Consider the following 20586-nt stretch of genomic DNA (forward strand, 5'->3'; position numbering starts at 1 on the left):
CAACAACAAAAATAACATGCTAGAACATCAGAAGATGTAGAAATGTGATCACACAGCTGAAATTTGATGACCTTGCAGATCCTTTAAGAGCAAGAGAGAGTTCAGTTTGAAAACCGCTAATCTACTCTTTCCCACTAATATTGTGAAAGACCTAATTCATGTTAACTGATTTTCTTGTACTCTCTTGAAAGATCCTTCACTGAGCCTATTTAGTGGTTGTAAGAGACATTCAAACCCAAAGAAAGCTAGTAGACTAGTTTTTGCTACATCAAGGTATTTTCCTGCTGTCACATGCAATAACCTTCTGGTTATAATCATCAGAACATTGTAGAAGTTAGCAGTGACTTATATAATGTTACCTTGCCATTATTCATGTTTAAGTTTTTGCCATGAGAACTTTATAAGTGTTTACCATAGTACAGTAGCAGCATGATCCAGAAAGTACCATTTGCATTTATTTGAAATGAATTTATCATAAGAAATGTAGGAATGTATAATCTGCACCTGAGTTTGCTAACAGCTCTCACAGTTTAGCACTAGCAGCAAGTTACCAACATTCAAAATTGATGACAAGGTGAAGATCAACATACCACTGTGACATGGTGGCTCAGTGGTTAGTACTGCTGCCTCACAATGCCAGGGACCCAGGTTCAATTCCAGCTTCGGGTAACTGTCTGTGTGGAGTTTGCACATTCTCTCAGTGTCTGCATGGGTTTCCTCTGGGTGCTCTGGTTCCAAAGACGTACAGTTTAGATGGATTGGCTAAGCTAAATTGCCCATAGTATTTAGGGAGGTGCAGGCTGGTGCATTAGTTAGGGGTAAATGTAGGAGAATGGGTCTGGTGAGATACTGTTCGGAGGGTCGGTGTGGACTTGTTGGGCCAAATGGCCTGTTTCCACACTGTAGGGATTCTATGATCTAGTCCCCATCCCACCACACAAAATGCCCTGGTAGAGACAACAGATAACACCAGAGTAAAGAAAGGTCTTGTGGTAGTACCCCTGCCTTGGGCCAGACTTCAAGTCCCACTTTAAGTCCCACCTGTCCAGCAGTATGCAATGATAGGTTGATTTAAAAAAAAACAAAGTTACTTAACTACCATATGACTGATGTAATCATTGTTCCAGCCAAGAATTGGGTCATCTCCCTCTTGAAGGTGTACAAACAAACAAACAGTCAGCAACAACACCAGACAATAGTGCGTTCCAGAGGCTCACTACTGTCTGGTAGAAGAGGAACTCATTAATATCCAGTCTACTTCTACTTCATGTGATTGGAACTCTTGTTGCCTAGTCCTATTCAATCTGTTAAACTGGAAATAACGGGGTGAAAGTTTTAAGTACATGGCTGACATGGAGCAGATCAGTCAGGAAAGAATGGCTTTGTCCGTCATGCAAGATTGTGAAAATGGGATCAAGTCGATCCAGTGGCCCCAGCTGAGGGTGGGAGACAGAATCCCTGAAGATGTAGGTCAGATACCTCATTTGAGTTTAGGGTTGAGAGTGGTGCCCAATCACAGAGGCAGGCACCTGGATTTAGGAGGTAGGTATAAAGGCTGTCACCTCCTGGATTCCACAAGTCTATTCTATTCTTTTGTCAAAGCTGAGGCACTGATATTCAGGTAACCCACTCAGCAGCAGTCAAGTTCCAAAAGTGCAATGATTATGGATCTCATATTCTCAATATTACACAGACTCACTGTCATCTTTAAGAATAAATGAATCTACTTGCAATGGGTGCACCCTCCTTTTAGCACCAGAAACCTGGAAATGGCTGGGTTGAAGCCAAATTGAGTTCAGGAAACAGATTTCTCATGCTCCAATAACTCTGTCATCCAACCAAAACCCACCCATTTTGTGGGATTAAACTTTTTCCAAATCTATTAATAGATATGCTATGATAAACTTTTCAGAATATTACAGGCCTCTCACAAGTTGTCCCTAAATCTATGCTGCTTGAAATTAAATAAACCCAGCAGATTAAGTGTAGGATTTGTTTCGATAGCTCATAGGATGACAGAACTTTTTTTTAAATTCACTCATAGGATGCGGGGATTGCCGGTTGCCCCTGAAATCATACAGTTCAGAAGAGGCCTTTCAGCCATCTGCACCAATGAAATCTACACTAGCCCCACTTTCCAGCACTCGAATGTATTGACAATTCAAGTGCTCATCCAAATTCTTTTTTAAAGTTTATGAGGCTTCCTATCTCAACTACCCTCCGAGGCAGTGCATTCCAGATTCCTACGACCCTATATTTTAAAAAAAAACACAAATCCCCTCTCAACCTCCTGTCTTTCAGCTTAAAATTATGCCTCCTTGTCACTGATGCTGAGGGGTCAACTGAGGGGAATAGCTGGTTCTTCTCCACCCTGTCCATGCCACTCAATCTTATACATCTCAAAGAGACCTCCTCTCAGCCTGGTCTGCTCTGAAAAAAAAACTGTCCACGTTTATCCAGCCTCTTTTCGTAGCTAACCTATAGCTAAAGTAACCCCAGCTAACATCCTGATGAATCTCCTGTAAATTAATTTATGAAATGTAGCCAGCATTGACATGGTGAACATATTATTGTCCCTAATTGCCGTCAAATTCAACTGAGTGATTGCTTGCCCATTGTCTTATATTGGCTGGCCAAGCTGGGCTTGGTTCAAGTGGAATTTAGAAGAATTACAGGTGACTTAATTGAGGTGTACATGATCCTGAATAGATTTGATAAGATGGCCAGAGAAAGAATAGTGTCTCTTGTGGGTCATTCCACAGTTTTTAAAATCAAAGGGTTGATAGCGTGGAAGAGAGTGTTTATCCTTCTCTGATAGCTGTGCACGTTGGGAAAGCTCTGCCCCAAAAGGCAGTGGAGGTGAGATCGTTATATACATTTTTAAGGCAGAAGTGGATAAATTCTTGTTAGGCCCAGGGACTCGAAGGTTATCAGGTGTAGATGGCAATGCAGAATTTAAAACCGAGAGATCAACCAGAATCATGCTGAATGCAGAGCAGGCTCAGGGTGGTGATGGGTCCGTTTCTGCTCCTAATTTGTATGTTTGTATTCAGCGTGTACACCAGGCTAAGGACACTCAAATTCCAGTGAAAGATAAAAATTTGCAAAACAATCCAGGACTTCAAAGGTCACCATTACTGACATTTTTTTTTGTATTTTAGATTTAATTAATTGGATTTAAACTCCTTTGCTGCCACCATAGGATTCAAACTCATCCTTCTGGTTCTTTAGCCCAGACCTCTGTATTGCTAGTCCAGTAAATAACCGCTATATTACCATAATGTTTAGTGTATAAACAAATTGTCCCAATCAATAACAAAATCTAATATCAGAATATAGACAAACCATCTTGACATCAACAAGACTGTCACTGGTTCAATGGAGAGTGCAGGAGAGCATGCCATGGGCAGCACCAGACATACTTAAAAATGAGGTATCATCCTGGTGAAGCTACCAGACAGGACAACATGTGCACCATCCAACATAAGCAGGAAGTTATAGACACAATTAAGTGATCTCACAACCAAACAGCTAAGATCTAAAGTCTGCAGTCCTGCCACATCCAATCGTGAATTAAACAACTCATTTGAAGCGGAGGTCCCACAAATATCCCCATTCTCAATGATGGAAGAGCCCAGCACTAAAGATAAGGCTGAAGCATTCGCAGCAATCTTCAGCTTGAAGTGTCAAGTATATGATCTATCTCAGCCTCCTCCAGTGGTCCCCATCATCATTGATGACAGACTTAAGCCAATTGGATTAATTCCACATGATATCAAGAAACAGTTGGAGGCACTGGATACTGCAAAGGCTTTGGGCCCTGACAACAGTCTGGCCATAGTACATATGCTCCAGCACTTGCTGCATCCCTAGCCAAGCAATTCCAATACAGTTATAACACTGGCACTTCCCTGACAATGTAGAAAATTGACCAGATATATCCTGTAGACAAAAAGCAGGAAGAAGTCAGTCCAACTAATTATTCTCCCATCAGTCTATTTATCATCAGTAAAATAATGGATGGTGTTATCAAAAATGCTATCGAGCAGCACCTGCTTAGCAATAACCTGCTCAGTGACACTCTGGGTTCCGCCAGGGCCACTCAGGTCCTGACCTCATTATAGCCTTGGTTCAAACATGGACAAAAAAAGCTGAAGTCCAGAGGTGACGTGAGAGTGACAGCCCTGGACATGAAGGCTGCATATGACCAACTGAGGCATCAAGGAGCCCTATCAAAATTGGAATCAATGGGTATCAGGGGCAAACTCTCTGCTGGTTGGAATCATACTTGGCACATAGGAAGACAGTTGTGATGATTGAAGGTCAGTCATCTCAGCTTCAGGACATCTCTGCAGGAGTTTCTCAGGATAGTGTCCTAGGCCCAACCATCTTCAGTTACTTCATCAATGACCTTCCCTCCATCAGAAGGTCAGAAGTGTGAATGATCACTGAGGATTGATCAATGTACAGTACCATTCACAACACCTCAGATACTGAAGCAGACCATTTTCAAATGCAACAAGACCTGAACAATATCCAGGTTTGGGCTGACATTCACACTGCACAAACGTCAAACAATGACTGACTATCTCCAATAGGACACAATGTAACCACTGCCCCTTGAAATTCAATGGCGCCACCACCACTGAATCCCCTACCAGCAACATCCTGGGGATTGCCATTGACCTGAAATTGAACTGTACTCGCCATATAAATACAGTGGCTACAAGGGCAGGTCTGAGGCTAGGAGTACCACAGTGCGTAACTCACCTCCTGACTCCCTGTTCACTAGCTGCAAGGCACAAGTTAGGAGTGAAACAAAGCTTGCTTGGATGCGTGCCACTCCAACAACATTCAAGAAGCTTGACATCATTCAGGACAACGAGGTAAAAACCCACCGACTCCCACAGCTACCTGGATTACAGCTCTTCCCACCCTACCTCTTGCAAAAATGCCATCCCGTATTCCCAATTCCTCCGCCTCCGCCGTATCTGCTCCCAGAAGGAGCGGTTCCACCATAGAACACACCAGATGGCCTCCTTCTTTAGAGACCGCAATTTCCCTTCCCACGTGGTAAAAGAAGCTCTCCAACGCATCTCATCCACATCCCGCACCTCCGCCCTCAGACCCAACCACTCCAACCGCAACAAGGACAGAACGCCCCTGGTGCTCACCTTCCACCCTACCAACCTTCGCATAAACCAAACCATCCGCCGACATTTCCGCCACCTCCAAACAGACCCCACCACCAGGGATATATTTCCCTCCCCACCCCTCTCCGCCTTCCGCAAAGACCGTTCCCTCCGTGACTACCTGGTCAGGTCCACACCCCCCTACGACCCACCCTCCCATCCTGGCACTTTCCCCTGCCACCGCAGGAACTGTAAAACCTGCGCCCACACCTCCTCCCTCACCTCTATCCAAGGCCCCAAAGGAGCTTTCCACATCCATCAAAGTTTTACCGGCACATCCACTAATATCATCTATTGTATCCGTTGCTCCTGATGCGGTCTCCTCTACATTGGGGAGACTGGGCGCCTCCTAGCAGAGCGCTTTAGGGAACATCTCCGAGACACCCGCACCAATCAACCAAATCGCCCAGTGGCTCAACATTTCAACTCCCCCTCCCACTCTGCCGAGGATATGGAGGTGCTGGGCCTCCTCCACTGCCGCTCCCTCACCACCAGACGCCTGGAGGAAGAACGCCTCATCTTCCGCCTCGGAACACTTCAACCCCAGGGCATCAATGTGGATTTCAACAGTTTCCTCATTTCCCCTTCCCCCACCTCATCCTAGCTTCTAACCTCCAGAAACTCGATCCCCTGACCTGTCCGGACTTGTCCGACCTGCCCAGCTCCTTTTCCACCTATCCACTCCACCCTCTCCTCCCTGACCTATCACCTTCATCTCCTTCCCCACTGACCTATTGTACTCTATGCCACTCTCTCCCCACCCCCACTCTCCTCTAGCTTATCTCTCCAAGCTTCAGGCTCTCTGCCTTTATTCCTGATGAAGGGCTTTTGCCCGAAACGTCGATTTTGCCTGTCCTCGGATGCTGCCTGAATTGCTGTGCTCTTCCAGCACCACTGATCCAGAATCATTCAGGACAAAGCAGCCCGCTTGATTGGCACCACGGCCACAAACATCCACTCCCTCCATCACTGATGTTCAGTCACAATGTGTACTATCCACAAGGTGCACTGCAGAAATTCACCAAAGAACCTTCTAAACCCATGACGACTTCCCTTTAGAAGGACAAGAGCATCAGATTCATAGGAACACCACCATCTGCAAGGTTCCCTCCAAGCCACTGACCATCCCGCTTTGGAAATATATCGCCATTCTTTCAGTGTCGCTATGTAAAAATTCTAGAATTCTCTCCCTAACAACATTGTAGGTCTACCAATGGCATGTAGACTGCAGCAGTTCAAGGAGGCAGCTCACCACCACTTTCTCAAGGGCAATTAGGGAGAGCATTATACACTAGCCAGCCAGCGATGCCCATATCCCATGAGAAAATTAAAACAAATCTAAGCAATATTTTTGCAACAGTATATGGTAGGAAACACCTGAAAAACTGAATCAGATGTTTAGTTTCTGAAATGAGGGTCAGTGGCTGCAGTTCTAAGGCTGTGAGGAATGAATATCGAATTGTTCTTTATTTTTAAAACTCAATGTACAGGCCACATGTTGGACTTCTCTGATTTCTATGTCAACTAAAGAGCCTTAGTGATCACTGAAAGCAACCTTGTAAAAGGAATTTTGACCAACCAAAGATGTCAACAGTGAATTTAGTTTCCTTGTTCTTCTTTTCAAATATTAGAGAATCATTTTAAGTCACTATAAATGATTCTCACTGAATTAATCAAACAGCTGTAATGAAGGGTTGGTTCTATGTGAAAACTATATTGGGAGTAATGTTTCTTCTCATTTCCTCTTGCTATGTAACTCCATTGTGCTGTGCAATCCCTTTAAGATTGCTCTGTAACTTGGAATGTGCACATCTTGTACTAAACACCCTAACCCTGTAAAGTACACTTCTAATTGCTGCCTGGCGGCACATCCACGTAGCTTAGAAGACATATTTGACAGAAGCTTTGAATTTTATTTAATATTATAGAGTCATAGAAATAAACAGCACAGAAACAGATCCTTTAGTCCAATTCATCCATGCTGACCAGATATCCTAAGTAAATCTAGTCCCATTTGCCAGCAATTGGCCATATCCTTCTAACCCTTCCTATTCATATACCCATTCGGATGCCTTTTAAATGCTATAATTGTATTAGCCTCCACCACCTCCTCTGGCAGTTCATTCCATACACGCACCAGTCTCTGCGTGAAAAAGCAGCCCCTTAGGTCCCTTTTAATCTTTTCCTCTCTCAGCTTAAACCTATGCCCTCTAGTTTGAATAGCGCAGCCATGGGAAAAGACTTTGACTATTCACCCTACCCATGTTCATGATTTTATAAACATAGGATCTGGGTATTACTGATTGGGCCAAAATTTATTGCCCATTCCTAGTTACTCTTGCTATAGGTAGACCCACAATGCCTTTAGAGAGGGAATTCCAAGATTTTGGAAGGAATGGCAATTTATTTCTGAGGCAGCATGGTGAGAGACTTGGAGGCAAACTTGCAGGGATGGTGTTCACATATTTCTGCTGCCTTTATCCTTCTTGATGGTAGTGGTTGTGGACTTGGAAGGTGCTGTCTAAGAAACCTTGGAGAAATTATGCAGTGAACCTTGTAAATGGCACAGACAATGAGAATATGAAAGAAACCCAGCGCATCTGGCAGCATCTGCAGAGAGAGAAACAGAGTTAATATTTCTAGTCCAGAATGAAAGTGTGAAAGAAAGTATCATACCAGACTCAAAACATTAACTCTGTTTCTCTCTCCACAGATGCTGCCAGATCTGTCGAGTTTCTCCAAAATTCTCTTTTTGTTCCAGATTTCTAGCATTTGCAGTAGTTTGTTTTTAAAGTAGCAAATGCTGCTTCTACTGAGCTATGTTGGTGAAAGGAGTGAATGTTTGTGGATGTGGTGCCAATCAAGCAAGCTGCTTTGTCCTGAATAGTGTCAAGTTTGATTGTTTTTGGAGCTATAGTCATCCAGGCAAGTGGGGAGTATTCCATCACACTTTGGACTTGTACTTTGTAGGTGGTGGATGGGTTTTGGAGAGACAGGAGGTGAGTTACCTGCTGCAGGATTTCTAGCCACTGACCTGCTCCTGTAGGTACAGTACTTAGCCCAGTTCAGTTTTTTGGTCAATGGTAATCTCCAGGATATTGATAGTGGAGTTTTTGGTGATGGTGTTGCCATTGAATGTCAAGGGTGGATGGTAAATTGTGTCGCTTTGCAGATGGCAATTGCCTGGTACTTACATGGCACAGACTATCACTCACCATCTTTTATCCACAGTTCTTAATCAGGAAAACGATCACAGCAATTCAGGTGATGACCAACACATGCACTAACTAGCGGAGGCAACAATTATGAAATTGCAAAATACAAACAATGTGCTGAAACTAATAGCTATAATGTTAGTTCAACAATGTAGAATGATGTATATTTTTAAATATATCTGTTTTCCTTTTAAGTTTACTCAGTGATCCCGACACAAACTACGCTCGAAACTGGTATTTTTTTAGGCCGGTTTACTGTTCACGTTTATTTGCCTATTTACCAAAATTAAAAGTTTCCAAAAACCATATTAGGATGTAGCATTTTTAAAAGTGTTAAAAAATGTTCTTGATATATTAAAGGTACAGTTTTTTCTCATGCAACTAAAAATAGATCATCACAAAAATAATCACTATTTTCTGAACACTACCTAACTAGATGGAACCATTACTAGTTTCAAATAATATAGTCAGTCTGCCAGTAAATTAAGAAAACTATTTTAAAAGCTTTTAAAAGCTGCCTATCAGTGCACTTAAGTCTTTAAAAAAGAGCTTAATTTTAAGAGCCTCAGAAGGCCCACAAACATGTTCAATAAGTGGAAATTCACCGTGGTGATTAATTCAATCAGGGACATGGTCAGTTTATGGACAAGACTGGTTTCCAGTGCAATATTTTAGACAAATGCATAAACCTGCACAAACTCCTTATGAGGACTTGTGCTGGTTTGGTCAATATTCAGCACTGGAGACATCACTGTAATCCAGTGGAAATGCTACTGTTTTAAATACACACGTATACCCTTTACTATGTGAGAGACTGCGATTAAAAGAAATTTTTTGAGAGATTTATAGTCAGCCATTAATCTACCATCTGCTTTTAAAAAAGCATTTAAAACATAAGCTTTCAGCAGAGGAAATATTACACGCAATTTAAGATTTCTCCAGCTATTTTAAAACGGAAATAAAATCCTGCCATTTAAAGGCTTTTATTCCTTAATTTGTAAACATATTTCTATGTCAGCGACAATATTTTGTACAATTTCCCCAAAGCAAGGTAGACATTTTCAGCATGATTCTTTTTGCCCAATGCTATAACCATACACTACCATTTCAGATTACGAATTCACTTTTTGCCTAAGATTTTCACTGCAAGGATCTCTCCTGCAACAGAAAACCTAACCCTTTTTAAACTAATTAATTCACATATTATCTATAGATCTAAAACAGAAAATTTACTACTATAGTGTTCTCCAGCAATCATTTGATATGTTTTGCCAACTTGCACATTATAGTTTTATTAATAAGTTCAAGGAAGGTTGCATTGCCTTTTCTTCAGTGATAATAGACAAATCATCTTAAGTGAAAATTGCATAAAGGATTAATTTTATATTTGAATTCAGTTCCCAGATCAATAGTCTTAATAATAATGTATATTTTGGGGAAATGCATATTTAGATTTTCAACAAATCCCATGCTAATAATCTCACCAGTCAAGTCGCAGAATGTTAATACGTTCATTACACATACATTTAGTTTACTATAGTAATATACAACTATTGGATTAGAAACCTGGGGGTACAACGTGAATCCAGGCTGTTAGGTGTAAGTTTACCAAATCTCTGATTTATTTAATTGCACCACTTCAGCACTGAAGCTACATTGCTTACTGTAATGTCAGCACTTAAATACTTGGTAACATGTTGTGTATTTTTTAAAAATTCTGAACTAACAGGTGAAATCTTAAAAACTCTCTTCATTATGGTCTGTTACAAATGTTAAAACTTCAACAAAGCAGCTAAATATGCCTTGGCTATAGACTTGGATAACAGAAGCTCAGAGCATTTCCATAGAATTTTTATGCATTTTCCAAATTAATGATAAAATAACATTCAGTAACTCTTAACTCCACAGGATAATAACTGCACAAATAATTTGATCTGATGCATAGAAATTAGGGAAAAACATTATTTAGAGGATTTCAACTACTCAATCTACTGATACTTACAGGTTACTCCTTATTGCCTTTATACACATTTCATAGTATTTAAAATCAATACTGGTGCCTCCACTATAGTGCTACCATGCTTCTTTTAATGATCAATTGTATGTAAATTCCAGACAGAACAATTCCTACCCAGATTACTGTATGCCTTCACATACATTGGGTGTATAGTAAACAAAGAAGTCTGTCTGACTGAATCTTTTTAAAGCCTTAACAGAATTTGCAATATCCTTGCTTGCACTATACTCACTTATTTTAGGTTTCCCCATAATGTTACTGTAAACAAAGTAACAATCTAACAAAGAATCAGATATTTTTATGATAATTAGGGCAAATGCTACACAATAAGAGCTTACCTTGTTCCAAAGTGCCACAGTGTTTATTTCTAAATCTTTGGAGTTACTCTGATAGTACATTTTGAACATATCAAATGAAAGTGAATTAGTCCTCGGTTGGTTTTTTGACCAGTTTTTGTGTGCAAGCTAGAATTCTCACTTGCACAAACTGCCATGCAGCTGTCTTGCTTTTTTCAGACAGCTGACAAACAGCAACTGCACAAGCACAATGACGCAGAGCACTAAGCTGCCGTGGAAAGGAGTGGAGCTTGAAAGAGTGGGTGGAGCTTTGAGGCTTGCAGTAGTGTCCATCTCCAGCTTAGTGAACAGTCAGAGGACTGCCCAACAAACAGACAGGGCCCCAACTGTGCTATTTCAGAAATTTTTTCAGTGTCTGCCGTGTCCGTTAACAGGAGTTTGTTGAGGCTTTATACGCTGCAATCCACTTAGATACTGTAAAACATTAGTGAAATAAAAGCGCCTAAAGCAAAACTATAGAACAATTAAAAACTTATTTCACAACTGGCTCCCTTTTATTTCTGTGATAGTAGAAAACACGAATGCATTTCAAAAGAGTTGCACGATGTAGAATCCTTAAAATACTCGTTAAAACGAAAGAGAATTACGAAGAACTAAAGTAAACACTTTTGTTTATCTGTTAAGAACTTCATTTAACAGTCAATGCTTTTTATATCGGTGAATGTACTGGGCCAAAGGAGTGGGTATTCAAATTAAACAGGTGACCTGAACAAACATGCATCGTCAGGAATAAGAATGATTAAACATTAATTACATATTAGTTGAAAAAAATGAATTAAGATTTTCAGAATTGTTGTCATTCCATAAGACCATAAATAGAAACAGAAGTAGGCCATTCTGCCCCTGAAGGCTGCATCACCATTGAATAAGATTATGACTGATTCCAAGCCGTACACTCAGATGGATATTCTATGTTTAGAATCTATGGGGAAAAATGTTTCTAAAATGGTACACAAAAATTTATTTATTCTTGTACAATGGGTGCTCCTCAAACCTTTTCTGGAGGACCCCATTTCAATACTTCAGATGTTGAGAGATCCTGAGAAGAAAATTTGACGGTGAGTGTGTTGTGCAGGTGGGGTATGAAATCTGTTCATCTTTGATTCACTATTCCCATCTCTCACTGTCTCTCGTACTGTCCCTCTCGCTCTTAGACACATTCTCCAGTCATCGGCAATGTGGGATCAGCAAATGCATCACCAACCAATAACTGAACTTCAGGCTTTCTGGGTGGCACAACGGCTCAGTAGTTATCACAGCACCAAGGACCCATGTTCGATGCCAGCCTTGGGTGACTGTCTATGAGTTTGCACGTTCTCCCTGTGTCTGTATGGGTTTCTGCCAGAGGCTTCAGTTTCCTTCCACAGTCCAAAGATGTACTGTGCTGTACTGGTCTATGTTCTATGTGCAGGTTGGGTGGAGTGGCCATGCTAAAATGCCTTGTGGTGTCCAGGGATGGGCAGGCCAGATGGATTAGCCATGGTAAATGTGGGGTTACAGGGACATGATGGCAGATTGGATTTGGGAGAGAAACCTTTTGGAAGGTCAGTGCAGGCTTGATAGGTGAAATAGTCTTTCTGCACTGTAGGGATTCTATGATTCTAGAACAGAGTCACAAACATTTCAATTTGTACAGTACAGTTTTTCCTGTTCCTTTCCATGCTTTCATTTTCAAGAGTTTATCAATTTCTCTCTCTTATTGCATTCATAGAGTCATAGATTAGATTACTTACAGTGTGGAAACAGGTCATTCGGCCCAACAAGTCCACACCGACCCGCCGAAGAGCAACCCACCCAGACCCATTCCCCTACATTTACCCCTTCACCTAACACTACGAGCAATTTAGCATGGCCAATTCACCTAACCTGCACATCTTTGGACTGTGGGAGGAAACCGGAGCACCCAGAGGAAACCCACACAGACACGAGGAGAATGTGCAAACTCCACACAGACAGTTACATGAGGCGGGAATTGAACCCGGGTCTCTGCTGCTGTGAGGCAGCATTGCTAACCACTGTGCCACCGTGCTGCCCCAGATAGAGATGTACAGCATGGAAACAGACCCTTCGGTCCAACCTGTCCATGCCGACCAGATATCCCAACCCAATCTAGTCCCACCTGCCAGCACCCGGCCCATATCCCTCCAAACCCTTCCTATTCATATACCCATCCAAATGCCTCTTAAATGTTGCAATTGTACCAGCCTGCACCACATCCTCGGGCAGCTCATTCCATACACACACCCTCTGTGTGAAAAAGTTGCCCCTTAGGTCTCTTTTATATCTTTCCCCTCTCACCCTAAACCTGTGCCCTCTAGTTCTGGACTCCCCGACCCCAGGGAAAAGACTTTGCCTATTTACCCTATCCATGCCCCTCATAACTTTGTAAAACTCTATAAGGTCACCCCTCAGCCTCCCCCTCCTCAAACTTTTTTTCTCCACTGATTATAGCCCCAGTTTTTGCAATTTTATGAAACTTATGGCCCTCCCACCCCGGAACATCCTAATACTTCTATAATCTATCGTTTCCATAGCTCCAACATTGTCAAAATAACAGATTTTTAAAACACTTCAGAAGGTGCCAATTGTCAACCATAGTTTGTGACGAATGTCAAATACAGGTCAGATTCAACAGGTCCAATTCCTGAAGAGAATTATTGGGTTTTTACAGCAAGTTATAGGAGAGGAGCTCAGTGAGGTGCAAGTTCAATGAGACCAGGCATGTAAACAGTGGCAATATTCCTTGCCTCAGATGCAATTTCACAGCAGACAGCTTCATGTCTGACAATCAGATTTGGGCTTCTTGATTGGCCATTGCTAGAAAACAGAAGGGCAGTCTGCCATACACCATTCCTTATATCGTTACAGTTCAAGTATCAATTCAGCACTGCACCAGAGTTTCATCTGGTCATCATGCTCAGACTCCCAAATAGAATTTATGGTGACGCCCTATCATATATCAGAGTAGATGTTTGATCAAGTAGTACTTCCAATGTCTCAACAAGTCTCAGTCAGAATCACTGCCATACAAAACCTGCTCATTGACTGCGCCATGAACCCATACAGAATAAACAGTAGGTGCAACATTAAGAGCTAGATGATGATAAGGTCAACCCACCAATTATCCCAAGAGTGCTAAGTTTGTTCAGCAGCCATTAATTAATTAAACTTTCTCTTTAAGTATCATAACATATTATTACATTTCTCCTACGTTTGGACATGATTTTATTCAAGGACATTAGTCATTCTTGCAGAAAGGACCTCTTTGTGCAGTGCAGCTTCTCAAGATACTGAAGAAGGAAATTAGATCATTGCACTAAGGCCATGAGCAAAAGCTTTATTCTTCCATATCAAAATAAGTCTGGAGGAAGTGCCATTACTTCCTTTGTAAATGGGAACATGCTGTGCTTTCCTAATGAATCTACTGCTTCTTCTTTGGTTTTCCTCAGAGGCTAAGACCTGTTCTTAATCTGGTTTAGGAAGCACCAGTAAAACATGGTCAATTTTCCAGCATATAATAGTTGAAGACATTTTAAGAGTGAATCTCTTTCAAAATATATTCTTTTAAGAATTATTTATCCAATATAATAGATGTAGAAAACCAGGAGCATAATTATTACATTCCCATCAGTGTTACAGTTTGATTTAGGTCTGAAATTGCAAGTTGGATAATTCACTTTTACAAAACTCAACTAGAATTAAACCATTATTTGAAGTGCAGAATGTATTTATTCTCATATCCAAACATTGCAAAATTACAGCAATGCTGAGGTTGCAGAACATCTCAGTCCTATTGCTTTGCTGCAGGAATTCCTCAGGGTGGTGGCCCTATGCCAAACCATCTTTTCATCAATTACCTTCCCTCAAATCACGTGGTTGGGTGTGGGATGTTGCTGATTAGTGCAATATTTAATACCATTTGCAAATCCTCAGCTCCTGGCATTGTCCAAATCTTGCTGCATATGGTCAGGGACTATGTTCAAAGGCTTGGGCAGCTCAGTGGCAAGTAATATTCTCACAAGTGTCAGGTGGTCACCATCTCCAAGAGAGAATCTACCATCTCTCTTGGTATTTAATGATGTAACCATCCCTCAGTCCCCATCTATCAACAACCAGGGAATTACCATTGACCATCCAATAAATACTGTGGGTCATAACAGCAGGTTAGGAGCTGGAATTCTGCAGCAGGTAATTCACCTCCTGACTCTTCAAAGCCCAGCCACAAGGCAGAAGGGGAGACCAGTACAAAATATCCATCCCACTAGTTGAAACAAACCAACCTTTCCACCCCCACCACCCCCTCCCTACATTATCCACATATCTCTTTTCCCTTGTCCATTCTCTGATTGGACCATTAACTGGTGCGACACCCAATTCACCAGGACCTGCCTGTCAGCCAGGCTCCATAGAAGTCACTAACTTACCTTTATATTCAGCTCAGTCACTGGCTATCCCCTTCTGGTACTGTCTACTGTCCCAACAGTAGCCACTTCTTCAGCTGGTGATGTTTCAACAAGAGAATTAGCTCTCAGGAGGAGCACACCCTTCCCAAATGGGAAGATGGAAGTCCAGAAGTCCTCAAGCCATTTAACAGGCTAACTGCCATCATACGGCTGCAAGGTGAATCAACCAAGTAGGGGTTGGCTTGCTCCGACTTTTATGCTGCCCCTACCCGCCTCCCCCATCTCCAAGTAAAATTCAGATTTAGTCACAAACTTTGAACGAGTGTTTCCTTTTGTATAGCATAGTAATTTATTGTTACATGGATTTTGAAAATACAGTAAAATATGTACATAAGTTGTCACAATTAATCCGGCGCTACTTTAATAACATCAATTATAAAAATCGAAATAATGCATACAAGGTTACAACAAATTTCATTTATTTTTTGTTCCGCAGCTGTTAAAAGGTGTCCCTGAGTCCGCATCAGCCCCGACCCAGGGCATCCCCTGGTCCAGCCCAGTCCCAGGGCATCCCCTGGTCCAGCCCAGTCGCAGGGCATCCCCTGGTCCAGCCCAGTCGCAGGGCATCGCCTGGTCCAGCCCCGACCCAGGGCATCCCCTAGTCCATCACCAACTGCTGCTATCGCCAGGAGACTATGCCCAACTCTCCAGGACCGCGGCCAATTCTCAACCTCCCAGGAACAACTGACTGTCCAAATGAACTCTCGAGGATCGAGGGGCCATTGCAGATACCACTGAAACACGAAAGGATAAGAACGGAGCCTGATTCACAGACGCTGCTCAAGCTGTGATCACCGTGGCCACAAAGGAACAGACTGGATCTGCCGCTCAACAACTTCCTGCAACCTCCCTGCTTCTCCCTCTCTCCATCCCCGCAGCCGCAGAACAAAGACAAGATGAATTCGATTCAAAAGTTAAATTAAGAGGTTTTTTTTTAAAAAAAAAGGGATATAGTCAGTAACGTGAGAGACAGCGGGACAGGCCTAGGAGTCCGAACACATCCTGCCCTGGCACTTCCGCCATCACTTTGTGGATAAGTTTAGAACTAGAAGGTGCTGTTCAAAACTTAGGGGGTCTCCATTTTTTTCCCCTCTGGAAGCTCTACTTATATTTATTTGGAAATAAAAATTGATGAATGGAAGTTTGGATTATTTGTTTATTTTACAACCTGAGGGAAAAGTCAAATCTAATGGTGTGCTTTTGCTGGAACAGGATACTTTTGTAATGGCACCAGTTCTCTTTGGGGGAAGTAAGTAGCTTCACAATAACAGGGTTGGATTGGTTGTCAGTGTCAGTTTGTCACAGCACTGAGAGGACAGGGAACAATTGGCAATCAGACTTTCAAGTCTGCCAGCCATTGATATCATTCTCTGGGATAAATTTCACCAGACGTTGGATAAGTATCAATCTTGGAGTTTCCGGGAGGGTTTCTCTCCATGAGCGTCTGTGTTCTCTCACACATTTCTCCTTTGGTTCTGTATTCACCACATCTCTGTGGCACTACTATCTTGTTTGAGGGGATGGTGGAAAGGAGGGGCATCTTCCTACCCTACAGCCACTAGAGGAGACCATAGCACGTGGCCTTGCCAGCCTGGTCTGAGGTTGCCTCACATGTCAGTCAGTGTCCACAGTCCAGAGGAACACCCAACAGTGCAGGAAAAAAAGGTTAATGATTGACTGTGCTGCACGAAGATAAGTGACACCACTTCTCACTGCTTTCTCATATTCTAACCCCACTACTGCACTTACCTCCCACCAAGGCTTATGCTCTGCCATTCTCAATATTTCCTGCAACATTTTCACAGAGTAGATTTCATCTATCCTGGCACATCAAACTATTAACCCTGCATATTGTCTGCACTACCTATGCACTCATTCAGGAAACCGCACCAACTTGCCTCCACCTGGACCAGAACCAACAGCTGTGCTAGCCACTTTCATCTTCCTTTTTCTTATTCCAGAAAACAAAGGATTCATAACAGAGCAGAGAGAGGCAAACCAGGTAATACCAAACATTTGTCTCCTAATCACCCACAAGGAGAAAATCCTTCCCCGAGTAGGAGAGAACATGACCAGTCGTGACATCGCTGAGACCTCCACTACCTGGCAATTAAGTAAAAGATTCATTGTCAAGCACTGCACTTCTCTCCCATTATCAACACTGTGAATGTATTCTCAACATTCCCAAGTAGCCACAGATCCCTATGGGGAACTACAGGCAAGGCTGCCCCTGCACCCTCCACCAGCTCACATACTGACATCTTCATTTGTATGTTAGTTGGGTGAGCACATCACTGGCACGTGGCACATTAGGAAGAAACATTCCAGGTCATTAGCATTCGGAAGACTACTGAAGACCAGGCACTTGCTCAGCTCCAGGAATGAAAGGACCCCATGGAAATGCACAGACACAGGAACCAGCAGGTAGGTTTGTCAGAGGCAGTAGGAAGTTCGAGGAGTCCACCAACACGATCAGTACTGTGCTGCCTTGGTATGAGAGCATCTGGCAATCTCCCAAGGACAAGCTGGCAGCTGCCATGGAACACAGACCAGCACTCCATCACTCCACTCCTTGGGGATCAATGCAAACAACAGAGAGGAAGGGGGCCTTGACCTCACTCCGGGTGCTGCTTCCTTACAAGAAGGTAGGAGCCGGAAGAGGAATCATATACAGGTCCACCAGAAGTCTAGTTTCAGGACACTCCAGAGGTGCCCTGCTTCTCCATCTTCATACTGCCAGCAATCCCCAACTCTGTGAGAGTTCAAGCCAATGAGGGTGAACTTGCATCTGGGTAGGACATTCTCTACATATCTGGACAGTCTAGCCACAAACACTCTAGGAGCACCCTCCCAAAATCCAAGTCAACTGGCTCCACTCTAGGGTAAGCTTCCTCCATCTCAAATCTGGGCTCAGGATACACCGAGACATGGTGGGAGGAAAAGAAAACCAAAACCTGCTTGGGGCAGGTGAGATAGATGAAACTTCATTCAAATAGATTTGTAAAAAATATTTTAATTTTTAATTATTAACTGTATGTCAGTTTGACTGCAGCTACAAGCATGAAGGTAGAGAGACTAGCCATCTTTAGCATCGTACGATGTTCTAAGCCTGTCTGTCTGAGTGATAGCTATCCTTTCCATAGTGCCCATACAAGCATGGAACTTTGCAATGACTGATCTAGGAAGCATCATTTGTTGTTAAGGCCTCCATCATTTTGGAACCTTAACTTCTTTTAACCAATAGGAAAAGTATAAATAGAATAAAAACAGCAAGGTGTACTTGCAGTTGGAATTACACAAAGGATGCTGGCCTCAACAAAATATTTGCCAGCAGTGAAAGATGACTTCACTCAACTCAGTTGCATTAAAAAGAAGGTTCACAATTAAGTCCTTCGTGCTTTGCTTTAGCCAACGTTACTGGGCTAAGGTGCTGTTCCTTCTGAGTAACATCTCCATTGTCTGTCGGATCTCCACTGACCATTTAAGAAAAGATCTAGCCTAGTGGCAACCATGTAACCACTGCCAATTGTAAAAAAGAGATCTGGCTCGAGAAAAGAAATCTGCCCTCCTTACCTGGCAATTCTAGAACCATGTTGTAGACTTTTAACTGCCTTCTGTGCATTTAGGGATAGCAAATGGTGCTGGTCTAGCCAGCGATGTTCATGCCCCATATTGATTGTTTTTCTCAAAACCATGTAGCCTTAATGTGTGCAAATTGTCTGAAGCAGAGACTCTCAGGATCAAATGGTATCTTCTGTCTAAATGATACTGCAACAAACACCCAGACGAGACCTGCATGGGAACCTCGTGTGGAAGAGACATCTGGTGACCTTTGTTGGCTTTAGTGCTAAAATGATGTTGCATTGCAGAGAAGTTGGACATCATTTCACAGTTTTCTGACTGCCAATCTAACAGGGTATGGTGTCACAGTTTCCCCCTCATTTACACAGCATTCCTTGGAAGATAAGTGTTTATGGCTCTCCTTTGGTACATTATATGGGCACCCAAGGCTGGGAACTCTGCATGAGAAGCAGCTCCATATTTGTTGGAGGTTTATGCTGGTCCTGGTTTTCCAGGCTCCTGTGTTTCTCATCCATCTATGTGGATGTTCATAATGCATTAGCCACTGAGATGACCCCAGCTTTTATTCCTGGATCCATTAGGGACAGTTCCTCGGAATCTAAATGGGCAATATCAGAAACAAAGCAGCTCCTCGGCAGTATAGTTATTCACAGTAAGTACACATAAATAATATTTGAAAGTATCCTCCAAATTATTTGGACATGGAGGTTTCTGATAAGAAGGGCACTCAGATGTCACTGCATAAATCTAAATCAGTTCTATATTGCTGAAGCCTTTGGCACATATACACTCAGTGATTGTAAATGTGGTAGCAATAGTAAGAATCTCTCCCCCACCCCCAATCCACACATTACCCAAGAAAACATCGCATATAGGAGAATAGGGTGGACATTATATAGACCAAAATGTGAAGTGGGCAGCTCCTGCAACATCCTGGTAAATCTCCTCTGCACCTTTTCCAATGCTTCCACATCCTTCCCGAAATATGGCGACCAGAACTGTACACAATATTCCAAGTGAGTTGGACTAGCGTTTTGTATAGTTGCAGCATGATATTGTGGCTCCGGAGCTCAATCCCTCTATGAATGAAACCTAACAGCATTATCAACCTGGGTGGCAACTTTCAGGGATCTATGTACACAGACTCCAAGGTCCCTCTGCACATCTACACCACCAAGAAACTTTCCATTGACCCAGTACTCTGCCTTCCAGTTATTCTTCCCAAAGTGAATCACCTCACATTTAGCTGCATCGAACTCCATTTGCCACAGCTCAACCCAATTCTGCAGTTTATCCAAGTCCCCCTGCAACCTGTAACATTCTTCCACACTGTCCACTACTTCACCGACTTTAGAGTCGTCTGCAAATTTACTAATCCATCCACCTATGCCTGCGTCTAAGTCATTTATAAAAATGACAAACAGTAGTTGTCCCAAAACAGATCCTTGTGGCACACCACTAGTAACCGGACTCCAGGCTGAATATTTTCCATCAACTACCACACGGTGCCTTCTTTCAGAAAGCCAGTTTCTAATCCAAACTGCTAAATCACCCTCAATTCCATGCCTCTGCATTTTCTCCAACAGCCTACCATGTGGAACCTTGTCAAAGGCTTTGCTGAAGTCCATGTATACCACATTAACTGCCCTACCTTCATCCGCATGCTTGGTCACCTTCTCAAAAGACTCAAGGAGGTTTGTGAGACACGACCTGCCATGTTGACTATCTGAAATCAAATTGTTGCTTGCTAGATGATTATAA

At 42.5% G+C, this 20586-nt stretch overlaps 1 protein-coding gene across 2 annotated transcripts in view; it reads right to left on the reverse strand.

Moving 5' to 3' along the window:
- Positions 1-20586, reverse strand: part of LOC122553578 (SERTA domain-containing protein 2-like) — a 58010-nt gene that overhangs the window by 3735 nt on the left and 33689 nt on the right. Inside the window, exon 1 of one of the 2 annotated variants that reach the window (XM_043697598.2) lies at positions 10763-11041. The exons of the other annotated variant lie outside the window; for it this stretch is intronic. The gene's annotated coding sequence lies outside the window, so the exon portion shown is untranslated. Of the gene's footprint in view, positions 1-10762; positions 11042-20586 lie in introns of those variants that run through there. 2 annotated transcript variants of the gene reach the window in all.

This window comes from Chiloscyllium plagiosum, unplaced genomic scaffold, assembly GCF_037043375.1.
Source record: "Chiloscyllium plagiosum isolate Xiang-an unplaced genomic scaffold, Cpla_swu_hap1 HiC_scaffold_8, whole genome shotgun sequence".
NCBI classification, from domain to species: domain Eukaryota; kingdom Metazoa; phylum Chordata; class Chondrichthyes; order Orectolobiformes; family Hemiscylliidae; genus Chiloscyllium; species Chiloscyllium plagiosum.